The sequence below is a fragment of the Loxodonta africana genome, chromosome 1 (genome assembly GCF_030014295.1).
Source record: "Loxodonta africana isolate mLoxAfr1 chromosome 1, mLoxAfr1.hap2, whole genome shotgun sequence".
NCBI lineage: Eukaryota > Metazoa > Chordata > Mammalia > Proboscidea > Elephantidae > Loxodonta > Loxodonta africana.
The window spans coordinates 17,722,222-17,744,524 of record NC_087342.1 but is presented as its reverse complement, the minus strand read 5'-3'; the positions used below and the strand labels follow the sequence as shown (position 1 = coordinate 17,744,524).

At 41.7% G+C, this 22,303-nt stretch overlaps 1 long non-coding RNA gene and 1 pseudogene across 1 annotated transcript; one reads left to right on the top strand and one right to left on the bottom strand.

Moving 5' to 3' along the window:
* The first annotated feature begins 472 nt into the window (after window positions 1-472).
* LOC135233020 (uncharacterized) lies at window positions 473-22,012 on the top strand. The gene is made up of 2 exons (XR_010323725.1): window positions 473-1,220; window positions 19,497-22,012. It is a non-coding gene; the product is annotated as an uncharacterized LOC135233020 (long non-coding RNA).
* Window positions 7,154-8,350, bottom strand: LOC135233010 (uncharacterized; annotated as a pseudogene).
* Window positions 22,013-22,303: the final 291 nt, after the last annotated feature.

Here is a 22,303-nt window from a genome sequence, read left to right as displayed (position 1 = left end):
GGCCGTTCTCAGAGTCTTATAGGGTTGCTATGAATCAGAATCGACCTGACAGCAACAGTTTGGTGTTTTGGTTTTCTTAGATAAAAGGAGAAAGAAGGTCTGCCATCAAGTCAGCGGGTTGTGCAAAACCTAGAGAGATGGTTTGTTATGGTTGTTGTTGTTGAGTGCTGTCGAGTCCATTCCAACTTATAGCAACCCCATGTGACGGAGCAGAACTGCCTCATAGGGAATTTTTTTGGTGTGTGAGTAGTGTTTTGTTCATTTTCTTTTTTTTAAAACCAGCTTTATTGAGATGGCTCACATCCCATTTAAAATGTACAATTCGATGGCGTTGATTATGTTCAGTTGTGCCATGACCACCAGCTTTAGAACGTATTCGCTATCTCAAAAATAAACCTGTATCCTTCACCGTCACGCCCCGTCCCATCTCCCACAGCCCTAGTAACCACGAATCTACTTTCCCTCTCTATAGGTTTGCCTATTCTCTAGATATGAATAGAAAAGGAGTCATGTAATCGGTGATGTTTTGTGATTGGTTTCTTGTACTTAGCGTGTTTTCAAGTTTCACTCATGTTGCTGCTTGTTTTCTTATGGCCCCTCATATCTGCTTGCCTCAGTCTCACTGTGATCTGCCCTTTCTGAGCCTCCTCAGCCAAAAGCATTGAAGTGCTCCATTTAAAAAATATTTACGTTAACTCTGCTTTGAAGATATGGTTGCACTATTTAAAATCAAGAAGGCAGGTTAAAAAAATAAATAAATAAAAACCTTCCATGCCTCTGCTCTTCCTCTAACTCCACCTAAAATGTGTCTTTTCCATCTCTCAGTCTTTCTGGTTTCAGTAATGGAAATTTCTTTGTGGTTACCGCCTTCAATAGTCAAGATTACCCTCAACACCTAGTTTCAAGAAACGCTTTCCTGATCTCACCAAGATATAACTCTCTGCTGAAAGCCCATAGCACCTTTTTTTGTTTCTGTGTTTTGTTATTGTTACATCCTGTTGAGTCAGTTCCAGCTCATAGAGACCCTTTGAACAACAGAATGAAGCAGTGCCTGGTCCTGCACCATCCACACAACCGTTGCTGTGCTCGAGCCCATTGTTGCAGCCACTGTGTTAATCCATCTCGTTGAGAGTCTTCCTATTTTTCGTTGACCTTCTATTTTACCAAGGATGATGTTCTCCTCCAGGGACTGGTGCCTCCTGATAACATACCCAAAGGACGTAAGACAAAGCCTCACCATCCTCAGCCTTACACGTCTTTTGTGTTTTACATGTCACTTAATCCCTCCCTCATAGTCTAGTCATTCAAAAAATTACCATTCTCTCTTTTGCTCTACCCTCTCCTCCCCATCACTTCCTCTTTCAATGCCTCGACGGTTCTAGTCTTTGTTTTCCTTATACCCGTACCCCCCATTGCTGTCGAGTTGATTCCAACTCACAGTGACCCTAAAGGACGGAGTAGAATTGCCCCGTAGGGTTTCCCAAGAGCGGCTGGTGGATTCAAACTGGTGACCTTTTGGTTAGCAACTGCGCTTTTAACCACTGCGCCACCAGGGCTCGTTGCCTCCTGCAGGTTTTGTTCTTTTTTTGGAATTGTGTTTGTTTCTTATTTGTTCGTTTGTTGGGGTTGGTGGTGGAGGCTTGTGGGTTGTTTTGGGGGGTGGTGGTGGGGGTTTGTCTTTTTTTTTTTTTTTTTTTAAACAAAAACTCATTAATCAACCTCCATGGATGACTGCCTTGCTGGTGACTGCGACACTTGGCCTGTCGCCTCACCGGCGATGCCTAGGGAGTGTAGTGTTGCCCGCTGTTCAGGAGTATAAATATGTGAGCAGGTCTGACTGTGTGTTTCCCTGCTCTATAGTTTCACACAGAGTTGGTGTTGTCTTTGCTTCATGGCACAGGGCTACAGGTGCCAAGTTTGGGAATGTTGCCACAGTCCCCTGCTGGACTTCAGGGTATCTGCCTTGGCGTAAGGAAACCATTCTCCAGTGTTTTCACAAAGTCTCTCATGTGCTTCATTGGACTTGGGGATTCATCTTTTACTTCAGATTTTAGGATCAAGACTGAATCACACAAGATAAGGAACTTCCCCTCCACCCACCCCCAAGACTTTGAATGCCTTTATTTATTTATTGTGCCTAAGGCGAAAGTTTACATAGCAAATTCATTTCTCATTCAACAATTCATTCGCATTGTTTTGTGACATTGGTCTACACTCTCCACTTCTCCACCAAGGTTCCCCATTTCCATTCGTCAGGTTTTCCCTTCCTGCCTTCTGTCTTTGCTTCTGGGCACGTGTTGCCCGTTTGGTCTGATTCACATGATTGCACTAAGAGGCACGTTCCTCATGTGTTATTGTTTGTTTTATAGACCTGCGTCATCTTTGGCTGAAGGGTGAACCTCAGAAGTGACTTCAGTACAGTACTGAGTTCAAAGGGTGTCTAAGGGCCACAGTCTCAGAATTCCTCTGGTCTCTGTCAGACCTGTAAGTCTGGTCTTTTTTTGTGAATTTGAATTTTGTTCTATGTTTTTCTCCCTCCCTATCTGGGACCCTCTATTGTGATCCCTGTCAGAGCAGTCGGTGGTGGTAGCAGGGCACAGTCTAGATGTTCTGAGCTCAGGCTTGGTGGAGGCTGTGGTACTTGTGGTCCGTTAGTCCTTTGGACTAATGTTTCCGTTGTGTTTTTGGTTTACTTCATTCTCCTTTGCTCCAGACTAGATGGGACCAGTAGACTGGATGGAACCTGTGCCACCATAATTAGATGGCTGCTCAAAAGCTTTTAAGACCTCAGATGCTACTCACCAAAGTTGGGTGTAGAACAGTTTCTTTATGTTTTGCCAATTGACTTAGCTGTTCCCTGAGACCGTAGTCCCCAGCCCTCAACCCAGTAACTGGATCCTCAGGGAGTTTGAATGTGTCTATAAAGTTTCTACGACTTTGCCTTGGTGCTGATTTCCCCTATAATGTATACTGTCTTTCCCTTCACCAAAGTTACCACTTACCTAGAAGCTACTTAATAATTTCTCCTCCCTACCCATCCTTTCCATTATAACCATCAAAGATGGTTTCTTTCTATGTGTAAACATTTTCTTGAGTGTTTATACTAGTGGTCTCATACAGCATTTGTTCTTTTTTAATTGACTTATTTCACTCAGCACAGTGCCCTCCAGAGTCATCCATGTTGTGAGATGTTTCACAGATTCATCATTGTTCTTTATCATTGTGTAGTATTCCATTGTATGTATGTATTATAATTTGTTTATCCATTTATCTGTGGATGGTCACCTAGGTTGTTTCCATCTTTTGTTATTGTGAATAGTGCTGCAATGAACATGGGTGTGCATACGTCTATTTGTGACAGCTCTTATTTCTCTAGGATATATTCCTAGGAGTGGGATTGCTAGATTGTATGGTATTTCTAATTTTTTAAGGAAGTGCCGTATCATTGTCCAAAAATGATTGTACCATTTTGCATTCCCACCAGCAGTGCATAAGAGTTTCAATCTCACCACGACCTCTCCAACATTTGTTTTCTGTTTTTTTTATTAGTGCCAGTAATGTTGGGGTGAGATGGTACCTCATTGTAGTTTTAATTTGCATTTCCCAATGGCTAATAATAGCAAGCATTTCTTCATGTGTCTGTTAGCCGCCTGAATGTCTTCTTTGATGAAGTGTCTGTTCATACCCTTTGCCCATTTTTTAACTGGATTAAAAAAATTTATTTGTCTTTTTACTGTTACGGTGTTGCAGCACCTTAGTCATGAAACCAAAGAAACAAACCTAGTGCCGTCGAGTCAATTCCGACTCATAGCGACCCTATAGGACAGAGTAGAACTGCCTCATAGAGTTTCCAAGGAGCGCCTGGCAGATTTGAACTGCCGACCTTTTGGTTAGCAGCTGTAGCAATTAACCACTACGCCACCAGGGTTTCCATCTTAGTCATAGCCAAACATTTTTTTCCAGCCTGTACCCGTTGAGTTGATTCCGACTCGTATATAGGACGGAGTAAAACTGCCCCATAGGGTTTCTAAGGAGCGGCTTGTGGATTTGAACTGCTGACCTTTTAGTTGGCAGCCTGAGCTCTTAACCACTGCGCCACCAGGGCTCCCCAGTGTGTAGGTAATCTTTTTACTCTTGGCGAAGTCTTTTGATGAGCGTGTTTAATTTTTAGGAGCTCGTAGTTATCTAGTTTATCTTCTGGCGTTTTTGCATTGTTAGTTATGGTTTGTATCTTATTTATGCCATATATTAGGGCCCCTGGCATTGTCCCTAATTTTTCTTCCATGATCTTAATAGATTTAGGTTTTATATTTAGGCCTTTGATCCATTTTGAATTAGTTTTTCTGTATAGTATGAGGCATGGGTCCTGTTTTATTTTTTTACAGATGGATATAGAGTTTCTCCAGCACTATTTGTTAAACAGACTGTCCTTTTCCCCCATTTAACGAACTTTGGGCCTTTGTCAAAGATTAGCTGACCACAGGTGGATGGATTTAAATCCAGGTTCTCAATTCTGTTCCATCGGTCTACGTGTTTGTTGTTGTACCAGTACCAGGCTGTTCTGACTGCCACGATTGTGTAGTAGGTTCTGAGATCAGGTATATGTGAGGCCTCCTACTTTGTTCTTCAGTAATGCGTTACTTATCGGGGCCTCTTTCCTTTTATATAAAGTTAATGATCAGTTTTTCCATCTCATTAAAGAATGCTGTTGGTATTTGGATCGGGCTTGTGTTATATCTGTAGATCACTTTGGTTGGGATTGACATTTTTACAATGTTGAGTCTTCCTGGCGGCGCAGTGGTTAAGTGCTATGGCTGCTCACCAAAGGGTCGGCAGTTCAAATCCACCAGGTGCTCCTATGGGGCAGTTCTACTCTGTCCTATAGGGTCACTATGAGTTGGAATCGACTTGATGGCACTGGGTTTGGTTTTTTTGGTTTTCGAGTCTTCCTATTCATAAGCGTCTTAGTCATCTAGTGCTGCCATAGCAGAAATACCACAAGTGGATGACTTTAACAAAGAGAAGTTTATTTTCTCACAGTAAAGTAGGCTTAAAGTCCAAATTCAAGGTGTCAGCTCCAGGGGAAGGCTTTCTGTCTCTGCCGGCCTTCTCATCAATCTTCCCGCAGATTAGGAGCTTCTTCACACAGGGACCCCGGGTCCAAAGGACGGGCTTTGCTCCCAGTACTGCTTTCTTAGTGGTATGAGGTCCCCAACTCTCTGCTTGCTTCCCTTTTGTTTTATCTCTTGACAGATAAAAAGTGGTGCAGGCCACACCCCAGGGAAGCTCCCCTTACCTTCGATCAGGGAGGTGACCTGAGTAAGGGTAGTGTTACAATCCCACCGTAATCCTCTCAACATAAAATTACAATCACAAAATGGAAGACAACCACACAATACTGGGAATCATGGCCAAACCAAGGTGATACACACATTTTTGGGGGAACATAATTCAATTGTTGACACATCCCTTGTTAGATTTATCCCTAAGTATTTTATTTTATTAGGTGTTATTATAAATAATACTGTTTTCCTGATTTCTTTTTGTAGTTCTCCTTGTTGGTGTATAGGAATCCAACTGATTTTTTTTTTTTTTAATTAGGTAACCCAACTCTTGGCATTCTTTTTTTTTTTAATTTTTATTCGGCTTTAAGTGAAAGTTTACAAATCGAGTCAGTCTCTCATAGAAAAATTTATATACACCTTGGTATGTACTCCTAGTTGCTCTCCCCTTAGTGAGACAACACACTCCTTCTCTCTGCCCTGTATTCCCTGTGTCCATTCAGCCAGCCTCTGTCCCCCTCCGCCTTCTCATCTTCCCTCCAGACAGGAGCTAGCCACATAGTCTCATGTGTCTACTTGAGCCAAGAAGCTCATTCCTCACCAGTATCATTTTCTGTTTTATAATCCAGTCCAATCTCTGTCTGAAGAGTTGGCTTTGGGAATGGTTCCAGTCTTGGGCTAACAGAAGTTCTGTTCTCTGTTTAATTTAATTCTGCTCTAATTTTATTACTTGCTTTCTTCTGGTGCCTGAGGGTTTCTTTTGTCGCTCTCTTTCCATTTATTTGTTCAAGTTGTAGGGATAATTCTTTAACTTTGGCCCTTTCTTCTTTTTGTATGTGGGCATTTATTGATATAAATTGACCTCTGAGCAGCTTTACCTGTGTCCCAAAAGTTCTGATAGGAAGTGTTTTCATTCTTATTGAATTCTATGAATTTCTTTATTCCATCCTTAATGTCTTCTATAACCCAGGCATTTTTTAGCAGGGTGTTGTTCAGTTTCCAAGTGTTTGATTTCTTTTCCCTGCTTTTTTCTGTTATTGATTTCTATTTTTATGGCTTTGTGGTCAGAGAAGATGCTTTGTAATATTTTGATGTTTCGGATTCTGTTAAGTCTTCCTCTATGACATAATATGTGGTCTATTCTAGAGAATGTTCCATGTGGTTTGGAAAAGAAAGTATACTTGGCTGCTGTTGGGTGGAGTGTTCTGTATATGTCTATGAGGTCAAATTCGTTGATTGTCGCATTTAGATCTTCTGTGTGTTTACTGAACTTCTTTCTGGATGTTCTGTCCTTCATCAAAAGTGGTGTGTTGAAGTCTCCTACTATCATTGTGGAGCTGTCTATCTCACTTTTCAATGCTTTTAGAGTTTGTTTTATGTATCTTGAAGCCCTGTCATTGGGTGTGTAAATATTTAATATGGTTATATCCTCCTGGTATACTGTCCCTTTAATCATTATATATCGTCCTTCCTTATCCTTTGTGGTGCATTTAAATTTAACTTCTATTTTATCAGACATTAGTATTGCCACTGTGGCTCTTTTTTGGTTGCTGTTTGCTTAATGTATTTTTTTTATCCTTTATTTATTTTTTTATACCCATGTCTTTTTGTCTAAGATGTGTCTCTTGTAGACAGCATATTGATGGATCATGTTTTTTTATCCATTCTATCACTCTCTGTCTCTTTACGGGTACATTTAAGCCATTTACATTCAGCATAATTGTTGATAGCTTATTACTGTTGTTTTGCTTTTTTTTTTTTTTTTTTTGTGGAGCTGATGTTTTCTTCGTTCCTCTTACTTTCCTGTGCTGAATTCCTTTTGTTTGTGGAATTTCTTTCATTATAGATTTTGTGTTTATTGAGTCTTTATGTTTTTCTTTTGATAAGTAAGTTTGTCAGCTATCTTTGTGGTTATGTTGAAATTTACACTTATCTTCCTATGTTTAAACCAGTCATTTATTACTTGATATCACCTTGATTTCCTCTCCATTTGAAAGTTCTATACCTACACTGTTTATTCCCCCTTTTATTGTTTTGGTGGTGTTATCATTTTCCCACTAACATCTCTCTTTCCCTGTTTTAAATCTTTTAGTTTAACTTTATTACTTACTTTATCTTTTCATTTAAAGTTCAGAGTTCCAGGGTTGATGTCTGCATCTGCTGTACTTAGTTTTTCGGGTCTTTGTTGCATAGGGATGGCTTTCTGCGTCTGACTAGTCTGCCATCTTGGCTCTGCCTCCTCACTAAGGAACTTGCGAATAGCATTGAGAGTAGTCATCTGTGACCATCGAGCTACCATATGGACTTGCACCATCATCTGTGTGGCTGGACTTGTGAATCTGGTACTTAAAATTCAATGCCAGACTCTGTGACACCAGTGTTGATCAACCACGTTGATGACACAAGTGGACGTATTAATAACAGGATATGGTGCATGGACGATGTCTGTATTGACTGCTGCCTTGAATGCTTTGAACCTGTTTTCTGCAGACCTCATATAGCTATTGTCCTGTGCGTCCTTGAACTATGTGATGAGAATGTTCAGCATTGCAAGGTATAACCCAAGTCTGTTTTGTGAATCATCAGGAACTTCAGAGATTGACACCTGAGTGGTTCTATATGACTGCAGTAACCAAGTGACTGCTTGTCCATTAGGCCTGGTAATGACAGGTTTGACCTTGATGACAGGGCCTTTGAAGGTCGGGAAAACAGCAGCAAGGACAGTCATGCACAGAGTCTGAATAGTTTGTTTATTCTACATTTCTGGAGAGTATAACATTGCCAGGGTAAGCTGGTGTCTATTAACAGCAGGCAGAGCAATGATCCTCTGGGCCTCACTGGAAAGAGTGGGCACGGGCTGTGCTAGGGCAACTGAACCAGTCGCCATCTGTCTGATGCAATTAAGCTTGTAGAGGGAGTGCTCTGCAGATGTTTTATGAACGTTTATGAGTACTTTAAGTTATGTTTATAGATCCTAGCAAGAGGATCAAAATCAGGATCAGCACAGAGAAGCTAAGCATGGGGTGAGGTCTGGAAGGGTTCCCAGCATGAAGGTTGAACATCCAAAAAATAGGAAGCTACCCTCAAATGTTCCTACATGTCTCTCACCAACCAGGAAGTGCCATTCCCATAAGGTTTTCTAAGCTATAATATTTTTGGGAGCAGATCTCCAGGACTTCCTCACGTGAAGTCACTGGATGGGTTTGAACTGCCAAACATTTAGTTAGCAGCCAAGACTTAACCATTGCACCACCAAGTTAATAGACTGAAAACAGGATCTGTATTCAAAAACACCTCAATGAATACAGTATAATAGACCAAACAAGGACAAAGTCTTTCATTTAGATTCAAAGAACCAACTGCATAAATGCAGTATGAGGAACCTCTGGCTTGATAACAGCTCCCATAATCAAAGGTGTTGGTTGCAAGCTGCATATGAGCCAACAATTCCATTGCAATCACCAAAAAAAGCTAGTGCGTCCTTAAGTTGCTCCACTGCCAAGGAGAAATGAGGGGAGCACCCTATTGGCCTCTGGGCTGGCCAGGGCACATCTGGAGCTTCCTGCAGCTCTGGTACTGCATTTTGATATCACATTTTGATAATACTTAGCAAAGGGAAAATATATTAAAAAGGAGGCAGGAAAGTGAGGAGTCAGGAAACTGTCGCACAAGAAGACATTCAGAGGATCTAGGGTGATTTCCTCTGGAGATGAGAAAATGTGGGAACATGGGAGATATCTTTAAATACTAAAAGGTTCTCACAAAGCAGAGGGAATTGGCAAATTACGTAGTGTTCTAAGAGAATGGTTCCTAACCAGTGGTTCCTGCTGATGATGGCAAGCACTGTGTTCAGTCCTCAGGCACAAGGGACAGCTGTCGGTTTTGCAGCACTTATTCTCCTTTTTTCCTATAACAGCCCCCTGATTTTCCTTGGTGAAATTATTCCACCCCCACTTTGTCCATGGTTCCAGGGGTGGGCATATAACTCAAGCTTAGCCAATCGGACTGCTCTATCCCTTTGGCCACAGCAGTCTGTTCAGGGATAGGCATGTGATCTAAGCCATGTCAATGTGTCTATTCCAGGAAGAGGTTCTCTCCTTCCATTAGGCTCACTAAGCTGATAGGAACAAAACCAGGAGCTGCTGGAGGCCATCTTGCAAGGTGTGTGACAGGAGCCTACTTAAGACTGAAGTCAACACAGAGGAAACAGGGCCAAGAAATGGAGACAGAAAGATCTCTGCTGACACCATATGAACACCTGGATCCAGCCATGCCTGAAGTTTGTCTCTTTTAGCCTCTTTGGGACATGACACAATAACCCATGGCCATCGAGTCAATTCTGACTCAGAGCAACCCTATGGGACAGAGAAGAACTGTCCCATAGAGTTTCCAAGGAGCGCCTGGTGGATTTGAACTGAATTTTAAGTACCAGATTCACAAGTCCAGCCATAGCACTTAACCATTACACCACCAGGGTTTCCATGACACAATACAATCCCCTTTTATCCTTACACCAATTTGAGTTGCAATTTTGTCATTTGCAATCAAGTGTCCTAATACATCATATCCATCTGCAAGTCTATCAAGCTGTCTCATGAAGATTTCATACAGTAGGAATTGTAATGGTTAACATTTATTGAGCACCTTCTATATGTAGCAATTGTGGGCTATTTTTATTTTAGTTTTATTTTTTAATTGAGTTATACTTGCAAATAGTTTAAAGAGTAAATAGTTCTATAAGACTTGTTATAAGAAACAACTGTCCCTCGCAACCGAGACGCCATTTAGAGACAATCACTTTCAACTTTCTCAATGATTCTTTATCTATTGATTTTCACTGCGGAAAATTAGGATTTGGCTCATTTTCACTCTCCCTGTTCCCACCACACAGCACATACTTAGTTACTACTTCTGTTTAAATCAATAGTCAGTGTTTATATTTTTATGACTTTGTAAACTCTATTCACAGCTGATGTAGCATGTACTATGATTATTTTTTCCTGCATGACATTTTGTTTTTCCTAGAGTTAATAATTGTCTTATTTTTTTCATTTGCTTAGCATTCTATGTATTTGTTACTAACTCAACTCCAAACTTTCTCCCATTTGTGTAAATTTCTAGTGAATATGTTCCAAACATGAGGTGTTCTATCAGCCCCATGTTCCTAAACCATCTGTTCTGGAGCCTTCCGAACTGCTCCAGTCTGGACTCGTTGCCCTTCAGCCTTCCCCACAGGTGTCCTCTTGGGATCTGGCTTCATCATCAGCTAGAGAGTCCCTTTGCTCCTTGCTTTACCAGATCTCATTTCCTGGATCCCATTTGTTCTTCCTTCTTGGTTTGTTCCCTTGCTTTGGCAAAGCACACCTTCCAATAGCTTCCTGAGAAACTGAGTATGTGGAAATCAAATTTTTGAGATGTTCTCTGCAAATGCTTCATGCTTACACTTAATTGCTATAGGCTGAGGATCACTTTATATCAGAATTTTGAAGGTATGGCTCCGTTGTCTTCTAGCTTCCAGGGTTGCTATTGAGAAAGCTATAGGAATTGGAAATTAATTTTGGATCCTTTGATGAAACCTGTTTTTTGTTTTGTTTTGGCTTTGCTTCCTTAAAACTTGTAGGACCTTCTCATCGTCCCCAGTATTCCAATATTGCATGTGGGCGATGTTCCTGTTTTAATCTATTGTGCTTGGCCTTCCATGGCCTTTTCAACCGGAAACTCTGTCCTTTAATTCTTAGAAAATTTTCTTGAATTATTTTAGTGACAATTTACTTACCTTCTTTTTTGTTTTCTTTCCTTTTTTAAATTTCTGGAGCTCCTATCAATTACAAGGTGGAGCGGGGGGGGGGGTGGTTCTCTAATTTTCTTTTCTGTTTTCCACTCAGGAAAGTTTTTGAACTTTATCTTCCAACCCTTCAACTGATATTATTTCTGACATTGTATGTTTAATTTCCAAGAGCTTTTTTGGTTCTCATAAAAAATTTTTTTTTCATAGTGTCCCCTTCTTGTTTCACAAATGTACTTTCTTATCTTCTCACTTTGTAGCCAGCTCTGAGCTTACATTCTACCAGCTGAGCTGCTCCAGCAACTCTAGAGGTGAATAAACCATGTTCCCCTAAAAAGCTTCAAGGCCAGTAGAGAAGACAGGTGCATTAATTATCTATTGTTGGATAACAAATTATCCCAAGACTTCGAGGCTTAAAATAACAAGCATTTGTTATCTTATGGTTTCTGTGGACCAGGCATCTGGGCACAGCTTAGCTGGGTGCCTCTGCATCAAAGTCTCTCACAACAAGGCTGCAATCAAGGTGGCAGCTGGGGCTACAGTCATCTTCATGGCTCTGGGGGAGGATCATGTGGCTGTTGGCAGGCTTCAGAAGATGTCCTTCCAAGCTCAATCTCATAAAGGTTGACTGGCTTCAAGTCCTTACTAGCTGTTGGCTAGAAACAGTTCCTTGCCCTGTGGACCCCCTTCCACGGCTACTGCAATGTGGCAGTTTGCTTTCTCCAGAGCAAGAGCTGAAAGAGAGAGGGAAGTCGCTGAGTTCAAAGCTACAGTCATTTTGTAACCCAGTTTCAGAAGTGATATTGCTTAGTTCCTGCAGTATTCTAGTCAATATGATTCAATAAGGCCACACTCAAGGGGGAGGGATTACGCAACGGGAAATACCAGGAGGCAGGAATCATTGGGGCCATCTTAGAGGCTGCCTACCACAAGGATAGGCCTGGGGACATTGGTGGTTCGGCGGTAAAGTTCTCAACTTCCATGCGGGAGACTGGGGTTGAATCCCCACCCAATGCACCTCACGCGCAGACACCACCTGACTGGCTTTTATGTTGCTATGATGCTAAACAGGTGTCTGCGGAGCTTCTAGACTAAGATGGACTAGGATGAAATGTGTGGTGATTGACTTCCAAAGATCAGCCAGCGAAAAGCCTATGGAGCACAACGGTTCGATCTACAACAAATCATGGGTATAGTGCAGGACTGGGCAGCGTTTCATTCCATTGTGCGTGGGGTTGCTATAAATTGGGGGCTGACTCGATGGCAGCTAACAACAAGCAAAAGGGTAATTAGATTCATGTGGTAAGTGCTGAGAGAGGCAAGCACAGGCTGTCCAGGAGCAAGGAGAAGAAATGCCTGCCTCTGTCTAAGGGGATCAGAGAAGGCTTCCCAGAGGAAGAAGCTTTGGGCTGAGACTTGAAAGATGAGTAAGGATATCCCCAGTGGATGGGGAGGGTGTAAGAGCCCCCCAGGTAGAGAAAAAGCAGATGCAAAAGCCAGAGACGTGAAAAAGCTTGGTGGGTTATCCAAGCAGAATGGCCTGAGCAGAGCGTGGGCTAAGGGGAGACGAGAGGCTGGAGAGGCAGCCCACCTCCTGAAGGACGTGCTCACTTTACCGTGGAGTTGGTGCTTTATCTTGGAGACGCTCACTGGGCACGAGCTTTAAAGGCGGGGGGGGGGGGTGAAGTGACCAGCTTTGTGTTTTAGTAACCTCTCTAGTTGCTGGCTGAGTGGAGGAGGACTGAAGCAGCAGAGGTGGGAGGCTGAGAGACCAGTGAGGAGGCTGTGCCAGGTCTCCAGGTGGAGGCTGAGAGGCTGACCTGGGGGAGGAGCAATAGAAAGAGGAGGGGAGGAGAAAGAAGATAATTAGGAGTTAACCACTAACTAGTTGCTGTGGCAGTGGGTGAGTTGCTGTGGAATCCCTTCTGACTCATAGCAATCCCACAAGTGTCAGAGTAGAACTGTGCTCCGCAGGGTTTTCAGTGACTGATTTTTTTCAGAACTAGATCACTAGGCCTTTCTTCTGAGGCAGCTCTGGGTAGACTCCAACCTCTAACCCTTTGGGTAGCAGCCAAGTGTGCTAACCGTTTGCACCACCCAGAGACTCCAATTAGGAGGCAGACATGGCCAATGTCGCTTCTACAGTGTCAGTGGGAAGGGATTAAGCCTATCGGTGTAGCAGGTGAATTGAGTGGAGGGAGGAGCTACACAGAGTAGGGCAGGCTCAGTGGATGCCTGTTGAGTGGATAGGCAAGTGGTGAGCTGGTAGGGTCTTCTTCTCTGCGCTGTGGGAGAGTTGGCTGGGTGGGCAGTAACCTGGGTAGCCTGGGAAGAAAAGCTGGGCTGGAGGTGTCAGCCGCCATTTGGGGTCCCTGGTTTGGCCCAGGGCGGTCCATCTGTACATTCTGTTTTCCTTCACGACACCTTAATACCTAAATACCTTCTGGTCTGTGGCTTATAGCCCTGGCTCAGCTAGAACTCTATAGGAGCTTCTCAAACCCTCCCTCAGACCCGCCCCAGCAGCCTCCAAAGCTAAGCCCACACTCACCCTTGTGAAGTCCATAGAAGACTTTGAGGCCTTGAACTAACTACTTGCTTCTGACCTACCATCTTCCGCTCTTCTCAGTATGACTCTGAACAAGGGAGTCACTTCTGGGAACTCGGACATCCTGTCTGTGAAAAGAAGCAGTGGCATCATTAGGGCTGGTGCCATCTCCCCCCACCTCCATGGAACTCCTCCCATACCAGAACATACGGAATCCTTAGTAATGTTTTTTGTACTGTTATTTGTAAATGGTAATTCCTGTATATCACTGAATGTAATGGCAATAGCAGTGACATAAACAACTAGCAAAACTAAAATTACGCCTTTAAATTACAACATCATACACACGGCCTAAATGTATTTATATTTCCATAGTTTCATGTGGTTAAAGTAAAAATTCGGTAAGAAAACAATAGGATTTGAAGTCAAAACATTTGAGAACTACATCAAAATTGTGTTCATGTTAATGTCAAGCTTTACCATTACATGAAATACATGAATGGATTAGGCCAATAAATGGATTTGGCCAATAACGGCCTAAATAACGTAGGAGTTGTAGACAGCTGCATGTGGAAACATATTCAGAAATGAAATAATACCATAAAAATAAACAGGAACAAATACACAAGCATTTTAGCACTTAGTGAACATCTCAGCTAAATCAAAACTCTCCTTTCCTGGCCTTCAAAGCTTCGAACTTGTGAACCACTTCATCAAAATCAATGTCTTTTGCCAACTCACTTTCAATTGATAATATTGCAAGATTGGAAAGCCCCGACTGTCCAACGGCCAATTGCAAATAGTTCTTTATAAGTTTCAGCTTTGAAAAGCTCCTCTCACAGGAAGCTACAAGCACACAGATTGTCAGAAATAATTTTAGTCTAAATCAAAGGTTTGGAAGAGATTCTACTTAGTCCCAGTCAGCTATGAATGTCAACACGTCTAATGTTGCCCAGTCTTTGGTTTCTTCCAGTTCAGTCTCTGCTGCTTTCAGGTGCCTTCTCAGCCTTGGTATTTTTATTAAAACCACACTCTCAGATACCTCATCATTACATTATTGTTACAAAGTTAGTAGTAACTGAGTGGAAGCCTGTTTTGATTTTTTCTTTTTTTTTCCTTTACTTACTACTTTGTTCTCAAAAAGTTATTGGTACAGGTTCACAAATACTACTTATCATAATATTGTAGCTAAAACACCTGAAAATTTGACAAAATCGAAGTCTGTTAAAACACTGGCAGCAACGAAAACAACAGCCCGTGCTTATAGCCTGTGTGGACGAAGCCATGTGATTGGAAGCTTCTTTGTAATTGGATAATAATGGCAGCTCCGACCAGAGCATTATTAGAAAGTTCAAAAAATAAACCAGCATAAAGTTTTAGCCTTGTAGTTATATTGATATTGATACATGTAAGCTGTGCTTACGAAAAATGTTTTTGTTATTATGACCATAACTGCAGGGATTTTTTTTTAATCGTGCTTTAAGTGAAAGTTTACCAATCAAGTCAGCCTTTCATACAAAAATTGATATACACCTTATATATACTCCTAGTTGCTCTCCCCCTAATGAGACAGCACACGCCTTCTCTCCACCCTGTATTCCCTCTGTCTTTTCAGCCAGCTTCTGTCCTCCTCTGCTTTCTCATCTTCCCTCCAGGCAGGAGCTAGCCACATAGTCTCATGTGTCTACCTGAGCCAAGAATCTCACTCCTCACCAGTATCATTTTCTATCTTATAGCCCAGTCCAATCCCTGTCTGAAGAGTTGGCTTTGGGAATGGTTCCAGTCTTGGGCTAACAGAAGGTCTGGGGACCATGACCTCCAGGTTCCTTCTAGTCTCAGTCAGACCATTAAGTCCGGTCTTTTTATGAGAATTTGAGGTCTACATTTATCCCACTGCTCTCCTGCTCCCTCAGGGGTTCTCTGTTCTGTCCCCTGTCAGGGCAGTCATCAGTTGTAGCCAGGCACCATCTAGTTCTTCTGGTCTCAGACTGATGTATGTAGTCTCTGATTTATGTGGCCCTGTCTCTTGGGCTCATAATTACCTTGTGTCTTTGGTATTCTTCATTCTCCTTTGCTCCAGGTGGGTTGAGACAAATTGATGCATCTTAGATGGCTGCTTGCTAGCGTTTAAGACCCTACAGGGATATTTTTATAAAAAATAAATTTCTGCTGAAACACTGCACAAAAATTTTATAGACAATCATTTTGGTGACACCCCCTCTGGCAGTGTCACAAGGTGTGGTCTGCACCCCCTATACCCCACTAGTGATGTCACTGAAAAGAAGGGGTTAGGTTAGCTGCTCCCTGCCAGTTCTGGCTTGCCGGGATTCCATTTCCCACCCACCTGCCTGAGTTCTTTGAGCTCCAGGCTGTTTCTGTAATGTCCTTTCTAGCCACCCTGAAGGCTCTCAGCCTTCCCTCCTTCCTTCTACTCAGGCCTGCCCTGGGGAGCTGTGGAGGCTGGGATGAGGTCAGCTCCTCATTTGGTTTGGCCTGTTTCCAGCTGAGCACTCAGACATTGGGTACTGGGGCTTATAGCTGGGGTCTCCTGGCCTGTGATCTGCCCACCACACCATGAATCACCAGCCAGACAGGGCCGCCCAGGAGTCACGTAATTCATCCCCTTGCTCTGGGCAGGACGGCTTGTACTCATCAGAGATAACTACTCTGTTAATTATGTACAGAAGAAAATGTCACACCTTCAGGGTAGAGTGTTCATATATTGCAGATCTTCAATGGTGAAGTTCTTTTTTGTACATACAATTCATTTTATTTTTATTGTTTTTGTTTTAGTATTGTTGTTGAGAATATATACAGCAGAACATACAATTTAACAGTTTCTGCATATACAATTCAGCAACATTGATTACATTCTTGTATTTATGCAACCATTCTCACCCTCATTTTCTGAGTTATCCCTTTCCCATTAACATAAATTCACTGCCCCCTAAGTTTCCTGTCTAATCTTTTGAGTTGCTGTTGTCTTAAAACAGCACGGTGCTCACGGAAGACATTCTTCACTAGTCAAGCTAAACTATTGTTTGGTTAAGAAGACTTCAGGAGATATTTTTGATGTAAGGTTATTTTTGGTTGAAGATAACCTCAAGGCAATAGTTTCAGGAATCCATTCAACTCCTTTGGCTCCAGAAAGTCTGGAGTCCATGATAATTTGAAATACTGCATTTTCCCCCTTTTGATCAGAATTCTTCTATAGAATCCTTGATCAAAATATTCAGTAATGTTAGCCAGGCAGCATCCAGTTATTCTGGTCTCATGGCGAAGGAGGCAATTAGCCACACATTCCATATAGTCCTCCTATTCCTAGTTCTCCTTTTTCCTCTGTTGTTCCAGGCTAATAGAGACCAATTGTTGTGCCTTGGATGGTTGCTTGCAAGCTTTTAAGACTCCAAGAACTATGCAATGAACTAGGAGGTGGAACCGAAGCACTAAACACGATATTAGGCTAATTAACTGAGATGTCCCATGAAACCATAACCCTAAAACTCAAACCAAGGAACCAAATTCCATGAGGTGCTTGGTTGTACATAAGCAACCTCAGCAGCTACTCTTCTTTGTTGTTGCCTAGTACACAACTTTTGTGAATTCAACTTTTTACAGGTGTACAACTTATTGACAGCAATGACGTTAATCGAATGTACAACCCTACCCTTAATTAGGGCAATTTTCCATCAATGTAAACCCAAACTCAGCACTCCATAAGCAATAACTCCCCTTTCCCTCTCCTTCCCACCCCTGGTAACCATGAATAAACTTTGATCTCTATGTATTTACCTATTCTTGTCTTTTTATATAAGTGAGGTCATGCAATGTTTGTCCTTTTGTGACTGACTTATTTCATCAGCATAATGTCTTCAAGCTCTGCCCATATTGTAGCACATATCTAGGGTGAGGCTCTTTTTTAAATCTAGCCTCAATATTTCAAGAAGCCTCAAAACAGAACAGAGCTACATTCTAAGGGTTTCTGATGTTGAAATCAGCCTGGGTTCTGCCCCACTCAGCTTTCCCTCTCCGGAAGTGGAACCTCCTGCCTCCAGGAGGGAAGGGGACACTGAGACCAGTCCCTTTAGCCTCCTGCCCTGTCTGACCAGGCCCAGCCTACACCTGCCTTCAGCCAGAACCGCTGTTACCCTTGGCACACAGGAGGTGTGAGCAATGTTATGTAACTGGTCTTGGCCAGACATTCTGGTTCGGCAGGTACAGCCTACAAGTTAAAAATTGTTCTAAAAATGCAATGCAGTTGTCTAAACACACAGGCCTGGAGGAGAAGGCTGGGGGGCAGAGGGATGTGCTTTCCACAGGGACTTTGGGCCCTGCGCTCTGATCCGAAGGGAAGCATCAAACTCAGGGACAAGTGGCACTTATCTGCTCCCAGAAAAAGTCTTTGTGGCCTAATGCACTCTTAGCTGTTTTTTCTAGGGCTCACTTAATCTCCCGCTGCCTGCCCCTGGTTTCCAGCCCTCCTGTGAGAGCTGCTCCAGCCCCGCCCCTCCATACATAGTCCAGTCCAGCCTCTGCCCGTGTCTGCACTGGAGTCTTGGATTTGTTGGCTTATTTTTAATGTTATTGTGTTTTAGGTGAAAGTTTACAGTATAAATTAGTTTCTCATTCAAAAATTTATACACAAATTGTTTTTGTGACATTGGCTAGAATTCCTGCAATGTGTCAGCATGCTCCCCCTTTCCCTTTCCACTCTGGGTTCTCTGTGTCCATTCATCCAAGTTTCCTGTCCCTTCTTGCCTTCTATCTTTGCTTTTGGGCAGGTTCGATTGGATGAAGAAGCACGTTCCTCACTGTGTGTTATTGTTTGTCTTATAGGCCTGTCTAATCTTTGGCTGAAAGGTGGTCTTCCGGGAGTAGCTTCGGTTCTGAGTTAGTAGGATGTCCTGGGGCCCTAGTCTCAGGGTTTCCCTCAGTCTCTCTTAGACCAGTAAGTCTGGTCTATTTCTGTGAATTTCAATTTTGTTCTACATTCCAGCCCACCCCCACCCCCATCCCCCTCTGTTCAGGACCCTCTATTGTGATTCCTGTCAGAGTGGTCAGTGGTGGTAGCTGGGTACCATCTAGTTCGTTGGGCTTAGGCTGCAGGAGACTGCGGTTTATGTGGTCCATTAGTCATTTGGACTGACGTTTTCCTCGTGCTTTGGGTTTCTTCATTCTCCTTTGCCCTGGACAGGATGGGACCAATATATGTATTTTAGATGGCTGCTTGCAAGCTTTTAAGACCCCAGACGTTACTCACCAAAGTAGGATGGGGAACATTTTCTTTGTGAACTTTGTTATGCCCACTGACCTAGATGTCCTCCAAGACCATGGTCCCTACCCTTAGCCCCAGTAACTCGGTCCCTCCAGGTGTTCATTATGTGTCTAGGAGGCTTCTATGGCTTTGCCTTGGTCAAGTTGTGCTGACTTCCCCTATATTGTGTTATCTTTCCCTTCACCATAGTTAACCCTTGTCTATTATCTAGTTTGGAGTCTTGGATTTTTTATGTTTTTTTCCATTTCTGTTCCCATACTTCTAGGCATCTCTAACCCTTCCCCTACTTCTTCTTGTTTCTTCCCTTTTCTTGTTTCCCCTTAGCCCCTGCTCCCTCTACTCACTAAGTAATGGGGATGGGACTTCCCTTCTCCCCTCTTTAAACTCTGCTCCTCACCCTAAGCCCCCTGGACTTGGCCTGGTGGAGGGAGGCCTTTGGAAAGTCCTATCATCTCTCTGGGCCTCTGTGAAATGGGGCAGTAATATCCATTTTATTCTCTGTCTCCCAAAAATGTTGTGAAAATCAAGAGGTGAGATGCTATTTGACTACTATAAACATTTACAATAACTTCTTTTTTTTTTTTTTTTAATATATTTCCTCTCTTGTAGTGTAAAAAACACCACAAAATTTACTAAAGCAAAAAGAAGGTTTTATTCAGCATACATTCAAAAAGGCAAAAGCGGGAAGTGAACAAGCATGCTGCCAGAGCTAACGTCTGCCCGAATCCAAGGAAATATTATAAAGTAAGCAAGAATGGGGAAAAGGACAAGCATGCTGCCACAGCCATGTCTGCCTGAGTCCAAGGAACATTACCAAATGAACAGGAATGGGAAAATTGACAAGCATGCTGCCACAGACATGTCCGTTCAAGTCCAGAGAATATTACAGAATAAACAAGGATGGGAAAACAGACACGCGTGCTACCACAGCCATGTCTGCCCAAGTCCAAGGGACGTTAAGAGACATCAGTATATATTAACAAGACAAATGGCCAAAACCTGAAATGGCCTGGAAAAATGTTGCCAACAATAGCCACGGACTTAAGGTTATACCCATATCAGTGAATTCGTCAGTCAAACAGAGACTTTGTGATTTCCAAAGCCAGTTGATAAAATTAGATTGGGAAAATATGAGAAATAGTAAAAAATCAAATGGAAACTTGGAATATTTAAAGAAACTTTATTTCAACTAGTTACATTTTATGGTATACAGGCTTAAAATAATTTAAGACCTTTTAGGTAATTTACTGATGTTAAATTGAGTTAATATTTGTCATAATTTAAGTTTATATACTTTTGCTTTTTATACCACAAGAGAAAGGATATATATGTGTGCATATTTGGGTCAGCCAATGAGTGAATTCATTTTTGCCATTTAAAGGGATATACTATAAGAGATATGCAACAAAGACAACTTTTGAGAAGTTTATTTAAAATAAATTTATTTGATAAGGTCAAAAGTTTTATCTGTCTGACTGCAGTTTAATGGTTTAATTTATGAGATTTTTAGGAGCTTTAATGTTAAATAGCATATAAAGCAAAGAATTAGGTTTCTCGCTGTTAAAATAACAAAATTTTCTTTGATTACTGAGTTGAAGAGTTAATCTATTTTTTGCATAATCTGTCTCGAAGTCAAAGGTTCGGCCTCTCATTAAAACGAGATTCCTGAGTCGGAAACCAAGCCACATGGCTTTAGAGAAAAAAAAAAGCTAAGGTTTTTTATTTTGAGATCTTCGGTTAAATAACTTAAGTATTGTTTCACGATAACTTATGATAAACTGCTGACAAGTTTGAAAGGTACGAAAATTATTTTTATAAGGAAAAGTGCTAAAAAGGTTTATTTAACATGTTATAAATTACATAGAATGTGTTGTCAAAATCAAGAGAAGTGCCTGATTCTTTCTCTTCGTGTTAAAATTTATGTTAATATTTCCTTTTGTGTTTTTGCCTAATACTAGACAGCAGATGCATAATATTATGTCACAATTTTATTATTATTTAGTAATTGTTAACTTGGTTGTGTTGTAGGGGAAAAAACATCACAAAGCTCAGTAAAGCAAAAAGAAAGTTTTATTCGGCATATATTCAAAAAGACAAAAGTGGAAAGTGAACAAGCATGCTGCCAGAGCTAATGTCTGCCCGAATCCAAGGAAATATTACAGAGTAAGCAAGAATGGGAAAAAGGACAAGCATGCTGCCACAGCCATGTCTGCCTGAGTCCAAGGAACATTACAGAATGAACAAGAATGGGAAAATTGACAAGCATGCTGCCACAAACATGTCCGTTCAAGTCCAGAGAATATTACAGAATAACAAGAATGGGAAAACGGACACGTGTGCTACCACAGCCATGTCTGTCTGAGTCCAGAGAATATTACAGAATAAACAAGGATGGGAAAACAGAGAAGCCTGCTGCCGGAGTCCAAGGGAGGTTACAGTCATCATTACATTACACTAGGTTACATTAACATTACAAATGGACAAAACCTTTGAAAGCTTCACCTTTTCACAGATTGGTGAGAAATTGTGACCTTACATTTTGAATAGTCTTTCTTAACAATCATTGGTACAGGTTTCAGTAACAGACAGTCAGGAGGGTCTTCGCCAGTCCAACAAATTTCTATTCGCTGAATGTTAATACATATAGACCTTGAAATGTTCTTTTGTTTTTTTCTTTGTGTTGTACTGTCCTATGGATTTTGACAAATGCATAACGTCATGTGTCCACCATTACAGTATCATACAGAATAGTGTCACTACCCTAAAAATGCCCTCTGCTCCACCTATTTTTCCCTTCCTCCTTCCCCTGAGCCTCTGACAACCACTGATCTTTTTACTGCCTCTATAGTTTTGCCTTTTCCAGAAAGGCCATATAGTTGGAATCATATAATGTGTAGTCTTTTCAGACTGGCTTCCTTCACTTAACAACATGCATTTTAGGTTCCTCCATGTCTTATCCTGGAGCATAGGTCAGTTCTTTTTTTTAATTGTAGTAAAATACATATAGCATAAAATTGTCATTTTAACCATATTAAAATGTACAGTTCAGTGGCTTTAATTACATTCACAGTGTTGTACAGCCATTACCACTATTTCCAAAACATCTTCATCATCCCAAACTGAAACTCAGTACTCATTGAGCAATAAATCTTCACTCGGCCTACCTCCAGTCCCTTGAAACCTCTAATCTACTTCGTCTCTGTGAATTTGCCTAGTGTAGATATCACGTATTAGTGAAATCAAGCAACATTTCTCCTTTTGTTCCGGCTTATTTCACTTGGCATAATGTTTGAAATGTTCTTTATGACGATGAATGCAACACCATTCCTCTTCAAGTTGTCATTCCCAGCCTAGTAGACTATATGATTGTCCGATTCAAATGGCCAATACCAGTCTATTTCAGCTCACTAATTACT